We start from the raw sequence: 17075 nt of genomic DNA on the forward strand, positions 1-17075 counted from the left end.
ATGAGCAATGAAGCTTTAAGATGTGGAACAAGTCAAAACTTTACAATATTACAATTACAATTTTTACAAATTTTTATAGTTTTACAATTTAGTAATTTTCTACAATTTTTACCAGGTAATCAAATCAAAGGGGTTGATGCCAAGGACTCGCCATAGACCATCCGACTTCAGTCCCACGGCTGTGGAAAACCTCGGAAGAAACCAAAGACCAAAGGGGGATCCAATCCAAGCCCGATCGCAGCTCCGGATCAGCAGCCCAGCGAGTCTGCCGACTGAGCTACATAACACGCATTCTTGTGAACTCTCTCTCTTTCTCTCTCTCTCTCTCTCTGGACGTCTGGAGCTGTATGTATTACAGTACAGCTGATAGTAGCGACACAAAATCTCGTGACATCAGGGTCACGGTTAAAGATAACTCAACACCGGTACAACGTATCTACCTAGCATCCGAACAACGGAAGTTAGGGAAAGCGACGCGCGCAGTTCACACTCGGACGACTACGTGTATTGCTGCAGAAGGTGGTGTCTTTGAAAACCGGCTTTAATACAGATTTTAAAGGTGAGTAATAAGTGAATGTTCTTTAATGAATTTATAATACACCCGGCACCATTTTTGTAAATAATTTAAATGCTTAAACCTTCATAATATCTACGTTTATGTTTAACATTAGGAGGGCGTAACTCAATTTAAGAAATATGACATATGTTTATATGAACTTTTTTCATCAGAATGATGCCAGAAGTCACATCCTAGAGTAAAGCACAATCTTCGTGAATCACCCTGTATCAGACTTTTTTGTGCATATAAATCCTGGCCCTAGCTATCACATATGAGCGGAATTAATAAAAATCGAGTACCGGTAACGCATGTGCAAGATATTAATAAGAAACACACACATGCCTGCGTTATCACGTTATCCATGATTACTACCAACTAATCAACCGAAATTATCAAATTGAACTTAATAATTTTTAACTCACTCGCAGTAAGTAAAATAATCAAAGCCGGACGTTGGTGTATTAACGTAATGACAGCTGACATTGAAAACACATGTACGAGTAAATAGGACGGATCTGGACGCACTGGGTTACATCATGAGGTATGTGCTACATGTGTTGCACACGTCATTTGACTGCTTTACATGCTGTGAGCTGTGTCATGCAAATTATGGAAATTATTTTCGTTTCGTAATTCACACCTCGAGTTCTCTGGAAGTCAAGGACAAATTTAATATTACTAGTATCCTATCGTTCAGTTCAGACCTTACAGTCATGGATATAAAGTATTTATTTTATTATTTATTTATTTACCTATTAATCTATTTGCCTATTTATCTAACCTATTTTTCTATTAGCTACCTACTAGAGATGAAAAAAACTGCCGCTCTCGCCTGCTGTGTTCGTTGCACTGGTCTTTCGAGTCTAACTTTGAATAACATACATAATTTAAATAATTAATTAACATAAGATATGTTTAATTTATACAAAAAGACAAATGAAAACAGTATCACAGTTATCAAAATGTTCTGGCTCTACTATCAGATAATATTACCTATGGTTATATAAATAAAATTCTCAAATAAATTTGAATTTCTAAGAAACATACAACATAGCATTAAATAAAGTGTTTTTTTATTTGAGATTGTATACTTGATCTCAAACATATGAAAAAAAAAATCCTAGTCTTTTAATAAGGGTCTTCTAAAAATTAAACATAAATATTGGATAAATACAGCAACAGGAAAGATTGATGTACACTTGCTTATTGTAGAGTTTAAAAAAAAAAATAAAAAGTAGGCCTAATATATAAAAGTTTTGAGGTCTTTTTTTGTTTTAAATAAACGGGCTTGGTTGAAACTTGCACTAAAAACTAGACTTAAGTGCAAGTTAAAGCCAACATAAATTGAAAAAGATATATGATGGAAAATGATTTATTAATGTATATTTATTTCGTATAATTGCTATTCGTGTACCTATATGTTGATCGTAATTTATTACCGGTAAGTTTATGTACTTTTTATGAACCATTATTAATAAATATCCATATAAAAATATAATAAGGGTCTAGTAATTAAATAAAGATTGGAAAACGGATTACTACACTGAAAGGCAGAGATGATATTTAAAATAGGGTACTTGATTGTTTATACATATATGACAGTTGCCAAAATAGATAAAAGTTCAGTCTGGTATAAACAACTGTGGCGATTCAAGGCTGCTTCACGTTCGAGACTTGATCACTCCCGAAGTCCAGATGTCTTGAACGTTTGCTACAAGCAGTCGACAGGAAATACTGTAGTGCGGGTTTTCGGCTTTGCGGGCGCAGTTAGTCTTGCATTCTCGCTCGTTGTTCATCTCTACGACCTATCTTTTTCTCCATAATCACATTTCAAATGCTTTTGTCTGTCTGTCTATCTATTTCATTCTATACCTTCATCAAAGAGTAGTTACGTAACAACCATGAGTTTTCGAAGGCAGCGCCATGCAATTTTGAGTTGAGATGCCGTATTGGTCCGAATTTTGTACGATGGTTTGCATAGAGACAGCCATGTGAAAGAAAACCTTACTCGTATTATAATCGCAACCTAAACCCTTTTCAGTCGTATAAGAATCTACTTCACAGAAAGTGCGGACTGTATGAAATGTTAATTCTTTAAATTTTTCGTGTAAGTGCATATGGTTTTATTTATTTGAGACAATACGGTTCGCTATCGTCATTGTAACACATCCGTCCTACAAAAATGAACATCACGCAGTGCTATAAACAATTGTAAACTAGTAATTGGATAGTCATTTTACACAATTCTTTAACACTATGGTACTTATGACAAAACAACAACAGGAAATATGCGAAACAATAGTACATAAAATACGTATCACAAACTACTTTCAGAAGTCAAATAAATCAGTAAAAATTTAATTACTCTAAATCTAAGAAAAACATTTTCGCGAGAGTAGAGCAGGTGACAAATGCGGAAGGATTTCGGAAAATCTAGGTAGTAATTCTTATAACGACACAAAAATAAATATACTGGACATGCAGATTTTAAAAATGTTTCATAACTTTACAAATTTCATCCCTTTCCTTGAGAATTGAACAGTGTAAGTAAATTAATATCGTCTCATTGTAGGCTTACCAGATTTACATGATGCAGTTGTAGTGTGGGACACTCGTACATCAGCCACCACTGGTTTTCCAAGCGAAAACGCTCCGCCTTCATCCGTTCTGAAAAAAAAAAAAAGCCATTGTTGTGAGAATGCAGTCTTGACTTCTAAACACAACAAAATTTACCTTGACTGTGCTTCCCCCCTAACAACTTTTTTTGCGTTGCTGTATGTATGTGTGGATGCATTTTGTGTTTGAGAGACAGATGGTGAGAAAGAGAAAGAGAGAGCAGGGGGGAGAGAAAGAGAGAAACGGCGATTAGTCATGAAAGACAAGGATAAAGCACCATGTGTTCAGCTACTATCTACGGGGAGTGTTCTGGCACTCCTGTTTTTCGGGCTATGCTGTTACGTAACGAATGTCACGCAAGGTTGCTGCCTCATCCGATTAATTGCGTACAATCAACAATATCAAATTGAAATAAATAGCAGAGATTTGTAATAATATCTGATAAAATTATATATATATATATATATATATATATATATATATATATATATATAATTTGAACTGGTTGTGGAAATTACGGGAAAACGGCTGAATGGATTTTAATGAGTGACCCCTCATTTTCATGCCTGGCATCCAAGGTTTTCCGGAAAAATAGTAGTTTTCAGTGAAATGTCAATTTTCCTACATAATTTTCCTATTTTCCAAAATCCATCTGTTGTCAGTTTTGAGAACTAATGTTATTGAATCACGGCCGACTTTATTGAATTTCAGAACAAAACACACACTACAATAAACAATAGGCTATTACACGAAGGCCATGACCTGCAGGATTGCCGACATATTTAGAGCTCAATTCAATTTGTTATTAAAAACTGATTCTGCAGTGTATAATTTTCTGAGTACAGCTGTGTATTGGATATTCAAATCTACGAAACTTGAGGTGGTTTGGTGACACTATTACCATTAGAAATTAAATATTATTATAGTTAATATCATGATGCATCTATTTTTCATTAATTGTACATAATATTGATGCTATATTGATGACATGAAAGTGAAACGTTTTGAGGTTATGTAAGTAAATGTAGAGAATATCTTGATTTAGATCTTTATTTCTATAATTTACTGAGTGACTGCTATATATAACTACGAAAGTTAAGTAAGATAATAATATTGTTATTAAAAATCAAATATTTTTATACTATTAACCCAGTCGGGTTGGGTCTTTTTCATATACTTAATGGCGGTGTAGTGTAGATATTGATATGTGTCATTGTCTTCAGTATTGGCTCGAGAGAGCGCAAAAATTACAGTTCCTAAGGAAAGAACAAAAGGTATTACTTACTGATAAAATAAGAGGCCCAGAAAATTTTGTAGTCTCCTGATCATTTCAGCAAGATCTCTTAGTAGGATAAAATGATTTTACGCTCTACAATTCTAGTTCTACATGCAACATTTCAAGTTCTACATGCAGCAGCTATACGAAAATGCTATTGTTCGAAAGCTTAGCAAACCTGACATTTTTTTAACTTTTGCCTACAATCCACAACGACCTGAAATAGCTACTGCTATCGTCCTGACATTGATACTTGCGTTTTCGCGTTGAAACTCAGAAACTGAAGTTGGATAGGTTCAAGAAAAAGTATTTGGCCCAAAAAAAATCCATTCAGAGGGAGTACGTTTCATTATTATGGAAGCAAATAACTATCAAAAAGACAAGTATTCTTCATTGAAAATAAATCTGAAAAATTTTTATTTGAACGTCTAACGAACTTAGTTTGCAGCAGCATTTGCTGCACAAGCCACTAGTCCAATTAGAAATTTAGCAATATGGGAAAAGCTGCCCGGCCCATTAATAGGATAAAAAGTAGTGCTGTCGATCGATCAAAATATTTAATCGATTAACTATTTGAATTTAATCGATTAACCGATAGATTAATCGAGTTGGAAAAATGTTTTAATATACTGTAATACACAATTATTGTTAAATTTAACTTGTGTTCGGTGATAAGCATAAGTATTAAACGTTGTATATCTGTATATGTTGTATTGTTATATTACAAAACAACTATTTTAATTACTTACTAACATATTTATTATGAGGCTTATAATTTATTGTGTCAATTTCTCCGGGAATTTTTGAGACAAACATAAATAACAAAAAGTATGAAGACTCACCTAGTTAATACTGCTTCATCCATGATTTTAAACATGTGAGTGCATTCGCATGCTCTGAATTAAGTGCCGCTCTACGTCTAGTAACAATCTTTCCTGCATAAAAAAAAAAAACTTTTTTTTCTGTCAAGCACTTCTCCACGATCCTTCAATTTGAATCCAAACGTTTCACCGAGTTTACCTCTCAATTTCTCATATGACATAATGGAGTTTACACTCTTCACAGTCCACAGAAAATTGATTTTTTTTTCTTTATCAAACTAATCACACAACCGTCATATACAAACTCAGTACAGAAACTGCAAGCACCTGCAAAAGTACAGCTGTCGAAATAGAAGACTGGCCCTATCCGGATTACCAGATTTTAGAAAAAGAAGATAGTTACGCTCTCACTTGCACACAGTGTAGACATGGCTATTTTATAAGGAATGAGGGGGAAGAATCCCAGAAAAGTATGTATTTCATATGCTAAGAAGATGAGCTGACAATAAGGCGGAAGTTTTCTTGGAAAACCATAAAACTTAATAAGGATTTCGCATTGTGTTTCAACTTTTAATAGAGGTAGACTAGGTCACTGTCCTCATATCTCCATCTCTTTCTGAAGTGTTTGTGGAAAGATTTTCCCTATGTTATCTGGTTTACAGTTATAAAACAACAGTACTATTGTGCTTTTAAGTAAGCAATTTTCGAGAGAGAAATATTGTCGGAATTTTTAGTATGAGTTTATATTAAGAAAATAATAATTATTAATATCAACTACAACCGATTAATTTTAATCGACTCGATTATTCGATTAAATATTTTTGACCGATTAATTTTACAACAGAAATTGATCGATTAATCGATTAAATCCCACAACACTAATAAAAAGGTATAACTCTAAAAGATTAAGTAGGAGAATAGGCGGAGTTATGGGGGGCCATGGGGACATTGCCCCCCCCCAAACTTATCTAAACTTTTTTCTTCTACTGACGTTAGAAAATACTGAATTCAAAATATTTTTCTTGCTTTTGTTTATGATTAATTTTCTGTGCTTAAATTAATGAATTAATGTCTTCAGATCATGTGTCTGGACTATAACATTTATTTTAAATTTATGAATGTATAAGAATTTCTATATTTCATTTCAGGAATGGAAGCACTGTAATGTTTCTTTTGTAACAGCCTGTACTCATGTATTAGAAGTCTGGAGGTGTTCAGGCCGCTATTTGAAGAAATATGAGTAACATACTGCATAACAATGCAGAAAAAATAAAAGTAATCCCGGTATAATGTGTAAACTTAAAGACGAGATTAAATAAAATAATTAGAAATTACATTTCATATGACATACAGCTTTTTGAAATAAACAGATAAATTAAATGTAAAATTGTCTATATATTTTGTTACAATTTTACATTCAATTTTTTGTTGTGAATATGTTATAAAAATACCGATCGGTAACAACATGTATATGAATGTAACACTGTAAGAAACATGTCCTCCGAAAACATCTTTATTAAATGATTATATTCCGATATACTGTCACGGTCAAACTATAACGGGGGAGGGAGGTAAATGATAGCTTCATAACCTCGCTATATCGGGATTCTATGGTTTTACTTCCCCTCCCCCCAAAGAAACAGTTCTCTCTCCGCCTATCGCCTATGAGTAGGAGATGTCGATCGACCAAATTGAGGTGTTCAAGAACGTCTATAAAATCTTGAATTTCAGATACAGAGCATCAAACACTATTTTTAGACCTCGTACAACACTGCGCAAAATGACATTCAAATGTTTCTAGAGGGTGCTGTGTTTATTGGAGGGAAATAACATTTTGTAAGGAGGGAGATGTGTTAGTAAAGATTTAATATGTGCTGGAAAAGGAAAAATTATGTAACGTACGTTAAGTTGTAGTTCTAGGGAACGCCTAAATTACAATGGTTTACAAATAGCCCATTTGGCTCCTTTGTATGAAGGGGAAAATAGTGATAATGGCCAAGGGAATCCGAGAACCACTAACTTACACAGAATTTCCCCTTAAAGTAATTTAAAAAAATTCACAAATTATTCAATTAGGCAACTTTTCCGAACTGCCTCACATACTTGTTCTGTATGCTGATAGCACAATCAGTGTTGCCAACAGTTGTTCGTACAATCCCGCTAGATGGCTTTCGAAAACCCGCGATTTTCTAACAAATATTTCTAGATTTTAATGTATAATTATTATTTAATAGTAGTAATAATAATAATAATAATAATAATAATAATAATAATAATAATAATAATAATAATAATAATGGTAAAGATAGAGCATCCACCCGCCAATGTAACGGATATTGCACACTATTATCATTGCCAATGTGGCGCTATAAAGCAAATTTTGAACATTTTATCACAGATACAACATATTTAAATTCTTATTGCACGATATATGTTACCGATAAAACCAAAAATTCGACAAAACCAGTTTCAACTAGTAAAAACTAGTTTTAAAATATAGATAGATAGAAAGCGAATTTTCGTATGATCTAGAATGAATGACGGGTCAGATTTGGTTTGTTTAGGGTTTTTTTAGGCTTTTACCAAACAAAAACACAAACCAAACCTAACCTGACACTGATTCTAGATCATACGAAAATTCAGTCTTTCTATCTATCTTTACTTGCTTAAACTAGTTTTTACTAGTTGAAACTGGTTTTGACGGATTTCGGGTTTTAACGGTAACATATATAACATGGAATTATCACTACATTAACGCATCCATTATTTCACATAACACACACTGAACGAATTAAATGTAACTATGAAAGCCGCTTATAATGCTAATATGAATTTCATTTCAGAAACTTTAAAGATTAAAAACCGTTAGTATTCCGCTAAGCGGGATAATATAATTTTACCCGAGAGACTATTATCCAAAAACGCTAGATTTAGCGAGAAAGCCGCTGAATTGGCAACACTGAGCACAATAGCTGCTAACGCCGTTTACATTTGGGAATGTAACCCGCATGACACGCGATATGCACGGAGCATATAAAGATAAAACCCTGGAGCAGTAGTGGTGAGTTTTGTGTGAGCAGTTGGAAAACCAAAACGGTTTTGTTGACAACACGTTGAACAGTCATTCAACATCCAACAAAATATTATGACAGCAGGCGTGGGTGGGGCGGTGCGTCATGATGTAATTCATGTAATGCTCCCAGTGAAGGTCACGGTTAAATGTGTGATCACAACACCCCAGCAGCTGCTGTATACTGCGCAAGCGCACTCATCTCCACGCAGTACAATGAATAATAAATTGTTGCCAACTTACAAATAATGGTTGCTTATCCAGTGTTATTCATAGTTGGCCTTGGACTTTCGTTATAAACAAAAGCGAAAACGGTTACCATGGAAAAACAGTACGCTCTTTGATAAACAGTTATTCCACGATTGGAGGCAAAAAGCTTAGCCGGTTCTATTAGCTCGTCTCGTAAACAATATCGGTTTTTTAAGTTTGCTGTTTTGTAAGATTTTAACGATTTTCTTTAGTTGAGCAATGCAATTTACAATGCCGGATTTTGGCCTAGGCCTAGAGCGGCAATTTCCAGGGGGGCGGCATTTTACTCTCATTCTCTTCTTCTTTTTATTTTCATTTTACAGTGAAATTTGTTTTTAAAACACTTTTGAGTAAATCTTTTCTTAAGTTTGTTTGTTTGTTCTTGAACATCTTGTTAAAGTCGGATATTGTTTTGTTATCGATTGTCGCGATCGTAGCGAGAGTAACTGGAAGTGTGCAGCTGCACAGTTATTGTAATGCCAGTATCATGTTATTATAAAGAGTGCGGCAAAACATCCTCCCTAATTTAAAGTTTAAATAAAAAACAGATGGATCAAAATAAGGAAACTTTATTATTATCTATGGTATCTTAATAGTGGGAATTTTTCATTTTTTGAATAACGTGTCTCTCAAGTGGTGTCCTTCACTGTCAATGCATTGTTGAATGCGATTTCGGAAATTTTGCAAATGTGAAAATGTGTAATGCAGATGCTGAAGATGCTGTTGTTCGTTTTAGTGATGAAGCACATTTTCACTTATCGCAATGCGTGAATCATCAAAATTTCCGATATTGGAGTGGACAGAACCCTAGTGAACATGAGTAACTTCTACGTAACGACCGTGTTACTGCATGGTGCGCGGTTACAAGAGTCGGGATACTTGGTCCTTACTTTTTTGAAGATGATAGTGCTACTGTGACAGTAAACTCTCAGCGGTACACTTTTATGATCAACCATTTTTTGGCACCAAGACTCAATGCGCTGCAGATTGACCTGGTATGATTTCAGCAGGACGGAGCCTCCTCTCTAGAGTTGGGTCGATTCGTGAACGAATCGTTCATTCGAACGACTAATAATAAAGAATCGTAAGAATCGATTCGTGGTATCAACGCATCGCCGTTCAAAAGAATCTTAAGGAATCAAACGAATAATAACGAATCGGCATGGTATCGTAACCCACGATTCTATTTACCTGTTTGATGTAACCTGTCAACGGACATTTCCGAACCGTGCCGAATACTCCCGAGCGAGAGTGAAATCAAAATAGTGCATTTGTTAAGTGTGAGAAATAATGAACACGAACTTGAAATTTACATGGTTAAAATATTTTTTGCATTACATCTTAATTTTACTTGAAGCAAGTAAAGTGATCGGTTTGGAAGTAAATCCCGAAAAGACAAAGTATATGATTATGTCTCGTGACGGGAATATTGTACGAAATGGAAATATAAATATTGGAGATTTATCCTTCGAAGGGGTGGAAAAATTCAAATATCTTGGAGCAACAGTAACAAATATAAATGACACTCGGGAGGAAATTAAACGCAGAATAAATATGGGAAATGCGTGTTATTATTCGGTTGAGAAGCTCTTATCATCCAGTCTGCTGTCCAAAAATCTGAAAGTTAGAATTTATAAAACAGTTATATTACCGGTTCTTCTATATGGCTGTGAAACTTGGACTCTCACTCTGAGAGAGGAACATAGGTTAAGGGTGTTTGAGAATAAGGTGCTTAGGAAAATATTTGGGGCTAAGCGGGATGAAGTTACAGGAGAATGGAGAAAGTTACACAACACAGAACTGCACGCATTGTATTCTTCACCTGACATAATTAGGAACTTGAAATCCAGACGTTTGAGATGGGCAGGGCATGTAGCACGTATGGGCGAATCCAGAAATGCATATAGAGTGTTAGTTGGGAGACCGGAGGGAAAAAGACCTTTAGGAAGGCCGAGACGTAGATGGGAGGATAATATTAAAATGGATTTGAGGGAGGTGGGGTATGATGATAGAGACTGGCTTAATCTTGCACAGGATAGGGACCGATGGCGGGCTTATGTGAGGGCGGCAATGAACCTTCGGGTTCCTTAAAAGCCATTTGTAAGTAAGTATTACATCTTAATGCAAAAAATATACTTGATAATAAGGTTCAGTTGATAAATTATAATTAAGAAACATTAACTTGAATAATTTTGTAGACTAATGGAGGTCATGATGAATGGTTACAGCCAAAGAGAAAGAGAGAATCCAATGGCTCGCCTCTTATGCCATCTATGCGAGAGATGTAGAACGCTTTTATTCTACCCGTGGTTTGCAAATGAAAGTGTCCTGTAAGTCGTTCGTTGGAATCGCAGACTAGGAAGAATCGTGAACTCGTTGACGATTCAAAAGAATAGTTGGAATCGCAGACTGGAAGAGTCGTAAACGAATCGTTAGAATCGATTCGTAATGTGTGATTGAATCGTTGGAATCGACTTCTGAAAAAGAATCGTGTTGCCCAACTCTACTCCTCTCACACAGCTCAGATTTCTCTTCAAGTCCTGAGACAGATGTTTCCCGGACGCTTAATTTCTTCACGTGGCGACGTCCCCTGGCCAGCATGATCACTAGATTTTTTTCTATGGGGGCATCTTAAGGCTGAGGTGTTCAAACATCGGCCGAGGACTTTGCCAGGCCTAAGAAATGCAATACAGGAAGAAATTGGTCTTATTCCTCAAGAAATGCTAGTTAGAGTGATGCAGAATTTCCGAAGTCGCATTCAACAGTGCATTGATAGAGAAGGACACCACTTGAGAGACACGTTATTCAAAAAATGAAAAATTCCCACTATTAAGATACCATAGATAATAATAAAGTTTCCTTATTTTGATCCATCTGTTTTTTATTTAAACTTTAAATTAGGGAGGATGTTTTGCCGCACCTTTATTACCAACTGCTTAAATTGAACTGCTTGTATAAACAAGAATGCATTGTTGAAAATCAAATTGTACGAGTGTTTATTATATTATCGCTATGAATAGTAACCACAACTCTCAGTTAAAGTTGCCTCGTTTAATTATTAGGCAGCGGCATTCCTTTTAAGATTTGTAGGTCTTTATTGCATGCACCGATAATAAAATGAAAATGCGACGTTGTCACGTCTTGTTTGTTGCTGCTATATATTAATATACCATGGATATGGGCTAGGCTTAATTGCTCAAAGCACGAGTTAATTTAAAGATTATTTATATTATTTAGATTATTTATTTTAAATTAATTATTTAAAGAACTGTAATATAATTAATTTTCACTGTGAACTAGAACAAGACACACTGCTAAAATTTGCAACTCTGGTTTATACACTCCGCGTGGAGTTATTGGAGCGGCCTTCAAAAGACTTGACGACGACAATGGACAGCGCGACATAATTAAAATTATTGAAACTACAAAGCTTCCGTCCTCTTTGACACCGCTAGCCTACTAATTGAACGTGGCTACTTTACATTTCCAATATATTTTATCATCAACAATACTATTTAATCACTTTCCAGCATTATGCACTATATAATTCGACATGAAGGTTTAATCCGCAAAGAGTTGGAATTTTTTAAAAATTTAGTTTATACTTCCTATCGAAGTAAGAAATACTCGTAATAAATTATACCACCAACAAAACCAATGTTTAAAAATAAACCACAGCCTGGTTTTCGCAAATCAATTTTGTTTCAACAATGAATAAGTTTGAATATATCTCTTTGCGTCGAGCCTGATGTGCTAAGTCAGATCGACTTTGATGACATCAACAATGCTTTCTCTGTGAAGTAAGTGCGAAGGAAATCTTTATAATTCACAAGTAAGACGCATGTACGAGTATTTTGATTCCAGTAATTTATTTTTCTTTTAATTGTAACATGGTATTATTTTCATATTGTTTAGTGTCGATTTTGTTATGCTATTATTTTTTGTAATATGTTGATATCCTGTTCTTTAACTTTTTGTTAAGTTTTCACTCCTTGTAGGCCTATACTTTGTCACCTGGTATAGTGTAAGAGAAGGCTCTATGGCCTTAACTCTGCCAGTATAAATAAATAAATAAATAAATAAATAAATAAATAAATAAATAAATAAATACAAATTTCATTTAAAACTAATTTAAACTAAACATGGCCTGTATAATAGCTCCTCAAAAACTATTTGTAAGAGTTGTGGGGCGGAACATTTTAGCACTACCTAGGGACGGCACTATACCTAAATCCGGCCCTGACAATTTATAGGACGTTGTGGTTAGTATTGCGTAATTTGGGCATGTGGCAGTCGTTAACTCTTAATACAAAAAAAAATACTCGTATAAAATGGAGATGATGAAGTCTGAGATTAAAGTTATTCCTAAAGCACTACTAGCAACAAGATTATAAAGCTGCTGTCACGGCTCGAAGAATATGTCAAGTCGAGGGTGAAGGTGTCGTTAGTGAGCGAGTATCACAACGACGGTTCCAACGTTTCAATAATGGAGGAGGAGACAAAAATTTACGTCAGGAAAGTAGTACAGCAGTGGTTTCCAAACTTTATATATATATATATATATATATATATATATATATATATATATATATATATATATAATTTTTACTCAAAACCAGTGGATACCACCCGAAGCACGATTTTCATTCATTCATTGATTTAGTGTTCTGACCCAGGGCAGGTCTTTCACTGCAAACCCAGCTTTCTCCAGCCTTTCTTATTTCCTGCCTTCCTTTTCGCTTCCTCATATGATCCATATATCTTAATGTCGTCTATGATCTGTTATCTTCTACCCCGAACTCTTCTCCCGTTCACCATTCCTTCCAGTGTATCCTTCAGTAGGGAGTTTCTTCTCAGCCAGTGACCCAACCAATTCCTTTTCCTCTTCCTTATCAGTAAGTTTCAGTATCATTCTTTCTTCACCCATTCTTTCCAACACAGCTTCATTTCTTATTCAGTCTGTCCACTTGACACGTTCCATTCTTCTCCATATCCACATTTCAAATACTTCTATTCGCTTCTCTTCACTTCGTTGTAATGTCCATGTTTCTGCCCCATACAATGTCACACTTCATACAAAGCACTTCACTAGTCTCTTCTTCAGTTCTTCTTCCAGAGCACGATTTTAAACAACTGTTTTTGAATATTTTCCGAAGGAAACTGAAGACAATGATGACAGTCACAGATGGATACTGAATCCGCTAAGTTCAACTGGCTGAGATTCCAAAAAAAATATTAAAGAAAAAAATCATCTAAATATGTACCTACTGATGGAATATTCAAACCAGACCTCTTTCTTCGCAGATGGTTGACTAGTTCTGCATCAAAAGACTAGGCCTATCTCAAGTTTGCAAAAGAGGCTCTGAACATTTAATTCCACGTTAAGAGAAAAGCATTGTTTTATGGGCCTTGCCTAATACATTGTACAAGCTATGTACTAGGTAGGCGTTCTTATGGCAACTGATCATTTGATGGAATAGCCTCATATGTTCAATGTTTTTTTTTAACGTGAAATCCTCTATACCAGCGTTTCTCAAACGTTTTTGAAATGGGGACTACCTTTTTAAGTCACAACAGTTCCGCGGACCACCTTACTCTTATTCCCTTCCAAGCAAATTTATCATTTTTGTGGCATATTTTGATACCGGTAGAGATGGCCGATATTTCACAAACCGATATTTTGTCACAGGTATTTTTTTGTCACAGATAACCCTGTGACTGATGACGCGAAATATCTGTGACAAAATATCGCTATCGAAATCTGCTCCGTATTCAGTACTCTGTGACCGTTGCAACGTCTGCGACTGATATTTTCTCCTCTACGTCGTGGGTTTGCGCATGCGCACGATACAATAACAGCAATCGGGCGGTGGTATTTGATTATTTTTTCGTGACATTTTGTTCAATATTATTTTTTTCAAAGTGATGATGTGTTGCAAAGTTATTAGCGGCATTATAATAATATAATCATGAATCTAACATTTTGTTTTCATATTTAGTCTGTATATATGCTTTATAAATATTTTATGTATTCCCCGAGATCTTCACATTTTCATACTACCGTGAATTTATATTAATGTGTAAGTATTTTCCACCCAATTTTTACGCAGTAACAATATTTTTTTTTAGTTATACTATTAATTACAAACAGAATAGGCTAGTCACAGGAGCCTACATTATTTTAATAACTTTACCGTCCTGTACTTCTCTCATTTATGTATGATCCAGTTTTAATGTATAGCTCCAACACGAACCGTGCAGGGTAGTATTAATTAAAATAATTAAACTTAAAATAAAATTATTTTTGTAATAAGTTCTTTACCGGTATGTTGTTTATGGTTATTAACTTATGAAATCGCACAGTGCTTCCTAACATTGGTACTTGTGTGGGGTGTTATTTCACCCCAATTAATAGGCCTAATGAATGCTCTAAACTTGATATTTAGTGATTTTTATCTTGATATTGTTAAAATAATCAACTTGCAAGTAATTTTCAACTTTTAAATATAATACTATGGGGTAGTTAGCAAAAATGGTCAATTTTATAAATTCCAAAAAGATTGACATCTAGCAGACACTGCTCCATCAAATCGTTCTCATTGCCCTTGCACACTTTTAAAATAGGCCTACACTTACACATAAATGGGATAATTAATTACATTTGAAAATAAGGGGCATCAAACGTAAATCATGTTAATTCACTCCGTGTCTCTGAACGTTATGTTCTTCCGAACTTTCGAAGCATTTCTCACAAGCCGACAACAGTATCTAGGCCTATATAATTAAAACCGAACGAGACAAAACTGGCTAATATGATGGGCAACTTATTTGGCTAAACTAACTTTGAGATAGTTTCCTTCGTATTCCCCTTATACACCTTGCATATACGAATCTGTGACAGGTCAGGTTTGGTTGGTTTAAGCTTTTATTATGCCTAGACATATACGATCAACGACTAAACTAGCGTTTAGGTAGTTCCCTTCGTACTACGCATATACACCTTGCATATACGAATCTGTGACAGGTTAGCTTTGGTTAGTTTAGTATTTGTTATGCCTTGGATATACGATCAACTGCATCTCCACAAAAAATCAAAGTCGACGACTTTCATTTCCGAAATCACCGAAACTACCTCAGCGCTAGTTTAACCCAAGCAACTCTCTCTCCGCAAAAAAAAAAAAAAAAAAAAAAAAAAAAAAAAAAAAAAAAATCCTTACAAATGCAACGATTTTCACATTCGAAATCGCCGAAACTACTTCAACGCTAGTTTCACCGTCTTATTATGAATGATATAGTGATTACACGATTAAATAATAATAACATTGGTTACCAATACTTCATCTTGTGTAAAATTCTGTCTGAACAACCGTTTTGTTTTGTAATTATTTTCCATTGTTTTTCCGAATACTTATGTTTCGTTAATTTTTATTATGACTCAGTATTATGATGTTAATGCACGACTTAAAATAATTTATCCCTTATATTATATACAATAAAAAGGATCAATTTTTAAAACGATTAGGATAATCACATAACCTCAATTTCTCCATACCCAACTACATTACAAAATTATCAATTGATTCTATATCTACAATCAATTACGATATAACGTCTTGGTATATGAGGTTAACTTTTTACATGTTACTGTTCAGTTAGATTATTATTTATTTGTTAATGGTACATGTACATAAGTTATTTGTTGGATTTTCCCATATAAACCACTGATGGGTGGCGTGTATAGAGAAATCGTATTCACATTGCACTGCTCTTCAATATTTCCTGTTAATTTTTATCGGTGTGACAAAATATCGGTGTAATTCATGCATATTGTGCTTACTTATCGATATAAAATATCGGTGTGACAAAATCACAGGTAAAAGTCACAGGTATTTAATTGTCACAGTCACAGTTGTCACAGATACTTGAAAATATCGTTTAAGCTCAACTCTAGATACCGGTATACTTATATTTTAAAATAGAATTAATTAATTACAATACTTTTAATTATATTTTTTTTGTAGCCAATCACAAGCAACTTATAACAAATTCTGTGCATTGTTGATTCATCGCTTGCCTGTTTCCAGTTAATTGTTTGAAATCCTTCTTATGTGGTACACGCTAGTAGTTGTCCATGTCGCTGTTAAATAATGCCCATTATAAATAATGGAAAAGTCGCTTCGATCCGGATCTTTGAAAAGAAAGGAACATAATGATACGCTTCATTTAGGCAGTGCTAATAGTTCAGAAGCTGTGTCTGAAGAAATATATTAATTATAGTGCCATTACAGAAATATCCAATCCTAGTGGTAGCTATTCAAAGAAAAAACATTTTCGTAAATATGACAAGAGTTATTTGGAACTTGGATTTACTTGGTGTGGCAATGAGAGTGAACCAAAACCTCGGTGCGTTGTTTGTTACGAAGTGCTTTTAAACGAATGTATGAAACCCGCGAAACTGAAACGGCATTTAGAGACGAAACACGC

General features: G+C 34.6%; 1 protein-coding gene across 1 annotated transcript in view; it reads right to left on the reverse strand.

The window, feature by feature from the left end:
* Positions 1-17075, reverse strand: part of LOC138692289 (protein FAM13A) — a 461772-nt gene that overhangs the window by 395387 nt on the left and 49310 nt on the right. Inside the window, exon 2 of the mRNA XM_069815475.1 lies at positions 3138-3226. The gene's annotated coding sequence lies outside the window, so the exon portion shown is untranslated. The remainder of the gene's footprint in view (positions 1-3137; positions 3227-17075) is intronic.

Source organism: Periplaneta americana, chromosome 16 (assembly GCF_040183065.1).
Source record: "Periplaneta americana isolate PAMFEO1 chromosome 16, P.americana_PAMFEO1_priV1, whole genome shotgun sequence".
Taxonomy (NCBI): domain Eukaryota; kingdom Metazoa; phylum Arthropoda; class Insecta; order Blattodea; family Blattidae; genus Periplaneta; species Periplaneta americana.